The sequence below is a fragment of the Moschus berezovskii genome, chromosome 24, assembly GCF_049115385.1.
Source record: "Moschus berezovskii isolate FMDL1 chromosome 24, NW_MosBer_1.0, whole genome shotgun sequence".
NCBI lineage: Eukaryota > Metazoa > Chordata > Mammalia > Artiodactyla > Moschidae > Moschus > Moschus berezovskii.
This window is the reverse complement of record NC_142483.1, coordinates 54,751,665-54,758,459: the sequence shown is the minus strand read 5'-3', so window position 1 is coordinate 54,758,459 and position 6,795 is coordinate 54,751,665. Positions and strand designations below refer to the sequence as shown.

Here is a 6,795-nt window from a genome sequence, read left to right as displayed (position 1 = left end):
GCCATCTCATTCTCTGTCGTCCCCTTCTCCTCCCGCCCCCAATCCTTCCCAGCATCAGAGTCTTTTTCAGTGAGTCAACTCGTCGTATGAGGTGGCCAAAGTATTGGAGTTTCAGCTTTAGCATCAGTCCTTCCAATAAACACCCAGGATTGATCTCCTTTAGAATGGACTGGTTGGATCTCCTTGCAGTCCAAGGGACTCTCAAGAGTCTTCTCCAGCACCATAGTTCAAAAGCATCAATTCTTCGGCGCTCAGCTTTCTTCACAGTCCAACTCTCACATCCATACATGACCACTGGAAAAACCATAGCCTTGACTAGATGGACCTTGGTTGGCAAAGTAATGTCTCTGCTTTTTAATATGCTATCTAGGTTGGTCATAACTTTCTCATGTCAGTGATGGTTTATTGTTAGGAGTGTGATGTGTGTAATTACCTCATTGTGTTATAATAGGGAGTGTAAAGCAGTCATTTCTATATTAATTCCTATGACGATAATGGTGATGTTTGATCACGAGAGAGGTGATGTTATTACCAATAATTCCCCAGTTAAGTTGGTAGTTGAGGGCGGGGTAAATCTGTGTGCTTGCTAGGAGTCTTATGTTGTGAACGGGAGGAGCGTTTGTAGGCCTCGTGCTGGGGTGGTTAGTGTGGGTGTGTTTCTGTGAGACTGCTGGGAGAAGGACATAGTTGATGTGATGCGGGGGTGATTATTATTAGGTCAGCAGCTGCTCCATGGCTTCAAGGTGCTTGGAGGAGAAAGGCTAGTGCTGCATGGCCAACAAGAATATGCAGTGAGTGGTTTTAAGTCTGTCTGCTGTAAACCTTTCGAGCGAGTGAGATTTATTCCTCAGAAGGAAAGTATGAGAAAGGGATCTTCCCTGAAATCTGTACGTGGGTTTGAAATGGTTGTGACCTTTCATGCTGTAGCCTCCCTGTAAAATTACTAGTACAGCTGCAAGGACTGTGGACCCTGTCCCGGGGTTTCTGTGTACGCTTTGGATGGTCAGAGCTGAAGGTCAGAAGTGTTTCTTTTCTGCAGGCTGTTATGCATGTTAGTCCCATGAAAACGTTAGATCAGGAGTCCGGTATTAATTTGTATTCAATGTTGAATTATTAAGAAGTTTAAATTTATTTTTAATTGAAGGGTAATTGCTTTACAGTGTTGGTTTCTGCTGCACAACAGTGTGGATCAGCCATAAGTACACATACATCCCTCCCTCTTAACCCTTTCTCCCACCCCTCCATCTCACCCCTCTAGGTCATCACAGACCTAAGCTCTGTGTTATACATCAGCTTCCTGCTAGCTAGCTATTTTACATGTGGTAATGAACTGTGGTGTTGGAGAAGACTCTTGAGAGTCCCTTATACTGCAAGGAGATCCAACCAGTCCATTCTAAAGGAGATCAATCCTGGATGTTCATTGGAGGGACTGATGCTAAAGCTGAAACTGCAATACTTTGGCCACCTCATGCAACGAGTTGACTCACTGGAAAAGACTCTGATGCTGGGAAGGGTTGGGGGCGGGAGGAGAAGGGGACGACAGAGAATGAGATGGCTGGATGGCATCACCGACTCTGTGGACATGAGTTTGAGTGTACTCCGGGAGTTGGTGATGGACAGGGAGGCATGGCGTGCTGTAATTCATGGGGTCGCGGAGAGGCGGACACGACTGAGCGACTGAACTGAACTGAATGTATATAGTTGATGTACAATATTGTATTCATTTCTGCTGTACAGCAGAGTTGATTCTTTTTTACTGGACTTCCCTGGTGGCTCAGCTGGTAAAGAATCCACCTGCAATGCGGGAGACCTGGGATCAGTCCCTGGGTTGGAAAGGTCCCCTGGAGAAGGGAACGACTATCCACTCCACTCTTCTGGTCTGGAGAATTCCATGGACTGTACACCCCACAGGGTCATAAAGAGTTGGACGCGACTAAGTGATTTTCACTTCACTTTGCCATTGTGGTTTATCACAGGATACTGAAAATAGTTCCCTCTGCTGTGCAATAGGACTTTGTTTATTCACTCTATATAATAGCTTACATCTGCTAACCCCAACCTCCCATTCTGTCCCTCCCCAGCCCCTCACCCTTGGCAACCACCAGTCTGTTCTGTTTGTCCATGAATTATTAAGAAGTTTCATGAGCCTGTAGTCTTGTGGTTATATCCTAGGGCTATGTAGAGTGGGAGGGATCCTACCAGTGTGTCGCACAAGAAAGTGTATATATTTAGATCCTGTCTGAAGTTGTTCTGTTTGGTTACCCCATTGGGTAATGGCAGTAAATGTTGGAACTAGTATTGTTTCAAATAAAATGTAAAATAGAGTTTGTTCTAGGGCAGCCAGTATTAAGATGGAGGAATATTTGTAATATTACTAGTATGTTGTTGGAGATTTTGGGGGAGGTTTAAGGACTGTTTGGACAGGTAGATTGGTGGCTAGAAGTGTGAGTGGCAAAGTCCTGTTGTTACAACTGATGGGAGAGTCACAGAAAAAGTTCAGGAAAAGCTGAGGCTGTCCTTATTAAATTGACTGAAAATAAACAGGCTTATTCCACTAATCCATAAGCTGTGGCCTGTAGTGTTAATTCAGATGATATTATTCTTTGAGGATCATGTTAGTGGTACTAGTGTTGGCATAATGATTTTTATCATTGGAGAAGGTTAAGATTTTGTACCTAGTTTGTGCCATACATGTTTGATGCTATTACTGGTAGGAATAGTCCAAGTGAAGTTCACAAGCTGCAAATACTAGCAGAACAATGGTATTTTGCTGGCTAGAGTGAAATGCATTTTTAAAACTATTACTATTGCTCTCATGAACAGTGATCATTTTATTCCTTCTTGGCATAATAGTGAGGCTGTTAGGTGAGACCAGTATGTTAATAATCTTAGATACTGTACATGCTATGATAATATATATACTAAAGACATTTGATAATTATGAACTTGATCATAATCTACTGTGTGTTTGTATACATTTATACATTCATTCATTTTAGCTTAAACTAATGATCATATTCAGTTGATTCTAGTCCTTTTGGGGTTCACCCATCAGTTCAGTTCAGTTGCTCAGTCGTGTCTGACTCTTTGCAACCCCATGGACTGCAGCATGCCAGGCCTCCCTGTCCATTACCAACTCCCAGAGTCTACCCAAACTCATGTCCATGAATGGTGATGCCATTCAACCATCTCATCCTCTGTCGTCCTCTTCTCCTCCTGCGTTCAATTTTTCCCAGCATCGGGGTCCTTTCAAATGAGTCAGTTCTTTGCATCAGGTGGCCAGAGTATTGGAGTTTCAGCTTCAACATCAGTCCTTCCAGTGAACACTCAGGACTGATCTCCTTGCTGTCCAAGGGGCTCTCTAAAGTCTTCTCCATCACCACAGTTCAAAAGCATCAATTCTTCGGCGCTCAGCTTTCTTTATAGTCCAGCTGTCACATCCATACATGATTACTGGAAAAACCATAGCCTTGACTAGATGGACCTTTGTTGGCAAAGTAATATCTCTGCTTTTTAATATGCTGTCTAGGTTTACCCATAGAGTAGGCTTATTGCTAGTAGTAAGATTAGAAACAGCTATAATGAGCAGTGTTTTTTTTTAATTTACTTTATTGGAGTAGAGTTGATTTATAGTGTTAATTTCAGGTGCATAGCAAAATGATTCAGTTTTATATATATATGTATGTATATATATATGATGAGCTGCTCAGTGGTATCCGACTCTTTACCACCCCATGAACTGTAGCCCACCAGGTTCCTCTCTTCATGGGGGTTCTACAGGTAAGAATACTGGAATGGGCTGCCATATATATGTATACACACACACACATTCATTCTTTTACAGATTTTTTTCTCACAGAGGTTATCCTAGAATGTTGAGTAGAGTTCCCTGTGCTATGCAGCAGATTCTTGTTGGTTATCATATATAGTAGTGTGTGTGTTAATCCCAAATTCCTGATTTATCCCTCCTCCCAGCTTCCCCGTTTGATGGCTATAATTTTCCTTTCTAGGTCTGTGAATCCGTTTCTGTTTTGCAAATTAGTTCATTTGCATCAATTTTTAGATACCACTTATAAGTGACAGCTTATGGGTTTTGTCTCTATTGGACTTGCTTCACTTAGTATGATAGTCTCCAGGTCCACCCCAGATGGCATTATTTCATTCTTTTTATGGCTAAGTAATATTCCATTACACACATGCACGCACACACACATACACGTACCACATCCTCCTTTTCCACGCCTCTGTCGATGAACATTTAGGTCACTTCCATGTCTTGTCTATTGTCAGTAGTGCTGCTGTGAACATTGGGATATCGTGCGTCCTTTCAGATAATGATTTTCTCCAGATAAGGGTCCAGGAGTGAGAGTGCTGGGTCATATGGTAGTTCTGTTTCTAGTTTTTTAAGGAAGCTCCAGGATGACGTGGCCCCCCTGACATTCCACGTCCAAGATGGCCGCAGTCGGCAGGGAGAGACGTCGCTAAAGGGCTTACCTCAGGTGAGGGGATTCTAACATTTTTCGGAAAGTCTTTTGGAAAGAACAAGTCTACTTCAATAAGTGAAGGAGAGTAAAGAAAATTCAAGCCCTTCAGTAACCTCAGCAAATCTGGACCACACAAACCATGTCGGTACTGGGATAAAAAAGACTTGGCTCATACACCCTCACAGCTGGAAGGACTTGATCCGGCTGAGGCCCGGTACCGCCGAGAAGGGGCACGGTTCATCTTTGATGTGGGCACACGTTTGGGACTACACTATGACACCCTGGCAACTGGAATAATTTATTTTCATCGCTTCTATATGTTCCATTCCTTCAAGCAATTTCCAAGATATGTGACAGGAGCTTGTTGTCTTTCTGGCTGGGAAAGTAGAAGAAACACCAAAAAAATGTAAAGGTATCATCAAAACAGCACGGAGTTTATTAAATGATGTACAATTTGGCCAGTTTGGAGATGACCCAAAGGAAGAAGTAATGATTCTGGAGAGAATCTTACTGCAGACCATAAAGTTTGATTTACAGGTAGAACATCCGTACCAATTCCTACTCAAGTATGCAAAACAACTCAAAGGTGACAAAAACAAAATTCAAAAATTGGTTCAAATGGCATGGACATTCGTCAATGACAGTCTCTGCACGACCTTGTCACTACAGTGGGAACCAGAGATCATAGCAGTGGCAGTGATGTATCTTGCGGGACGTTTGTGCCAATTTGAAATACAGGAATGGACCTCCAAACCCATGTACAGGAGATGGTGGGACCAGTTCGTGCAAGACGTCCCTGTGGATGTTTTGGAAGACATCTGCCACCGAATCCTGGATCTGTACTCGCAAGGGAAGCAACAGATGCCTCACCACACCCCCCCACCAGCTGCAGCAGCCCCCCTCTCTCCAGCCTACACCGCAAGTGCCACCAGGGCCACCGTCACAGCCTCCTCCAGGCCCCGAGCCGCCCCAGCCCCGACAGAAGGACTCGCAGCAGCCGGCCCAGCAGCCGCCGCCGCCGCCGCCCGCCCAGCCACCCAAGAAACCATCCCCGCAGCCTAGTCCCCCCCCCCCTCCCCGGCAGGCGAAGCGAGCCGTGGTTGTTTCTCCCAAAGAAGAGAACAAAGCAGCAGAACCACCACCACCTAAAATTCCCAAAATCGAGCCCTCTCACCCTCCGTTGCCTCCAGACCGGAAGCCGCCCCTCGCAGCCGCTTTGGGTGAGGCCGAGCCTCCAGGCCCCGTGGAAGCCGGCGACCTCCCCAAGGTCCAGGTCCCTCCTCCAGCCCACCCGGCGCCCTTGCACCAGCTGCCGCCGCTGCCACACCGGCCGCCACCACCGCCGCCCTCCAGCTAACATCACGGGGATGTCCACCAGCAGCTGCTACTTGTCCGGGGAGGGCTACCAGAGCCTGCAGTCCATGATGAAGACCGAGGGCCCCTCCCACGGCCCACCTGCCCTACCACCCGAACATCTACCCGCCCAACCCGCCGCCCGCGATCCCTCCCCCAGCGCCCGGCTACCCCCCGCCCCTGCCCACCTACAACCCCAACTTCCCGCCGCCGCCCCCTCGCCTGCCTCCGCCGCCCCCCACGCCGTATCGCCGCCGTCCCGGGCCTGCCCCCCCCCCCGCCCCGCCAGCTCCCAGCCGCCGGCGGTGCCCCCTCCCACCCCCCCGCCCGGCACGCCTCCCGTCGGGGGGCTGGGGCGGGCCGCCTGGACGAGATAACCTCTGACGCCTCTTTTCCTTTGTTGTTTTTTGAGAAAAGTTTTTCTAGTCGACTTGAAAAGTAGTTTCAGTAGGTAAGCAGCAGGGTGCCTTGAATAATCTCGACAGTTGCAGTATGGGACGAAGTGGACGGGACCCCGGGGATGAAACCGGGATGCTCCTGTGCACCTGGAGAGGACTCCTTGGGGAGGGGCCCAGGCCGCTCCGGCTGTGACCCCACCGCCTCTCTGGTCTCAGCCGTGTGCTCCGCCCGCACTGGGGTACTTCACACTGGTGAGAATGTCACCAGCCATACTGGCTCAACACAGCTTCAGTGAGGAGTGCATTTCCTTCTGGAAGCCAGTGCCTATTTTTCCTGGAAACTCAGTTTTCAGTAGTCCAGTTCCCTCTGAAGTCAAGCTCTTGTCATTGCTGTCATTCATGGTGTTCTCGCCCGTGGCTCCCAGGCCAGATGAACCACCGTTCTGATTTAGAGATAACCCACACCCTTTGTGTTCAAGTTACTCTGAAGGGGTTGCCTTGCTTGGATGGCTCTATTCTTTTTCCTCCAGGGAGAAAGGGAGAAATGTTCTTGGAAGTAA

General features: G+C 47.5%; 1 pseudogene; it reads left to right on the top strand.

Moving 5' to 3' along the window:
• The first annotated feature begins 494 nt into the window (after nucleotides 1–494).
• LOC129547553 (cyclin-K pseudogene) lies at nucleotides 495–6,214 on the top strand (annotated as a pseudogene).
• Nucleotides 6,215–6,795: the final 581 nt, after the last annotated feature.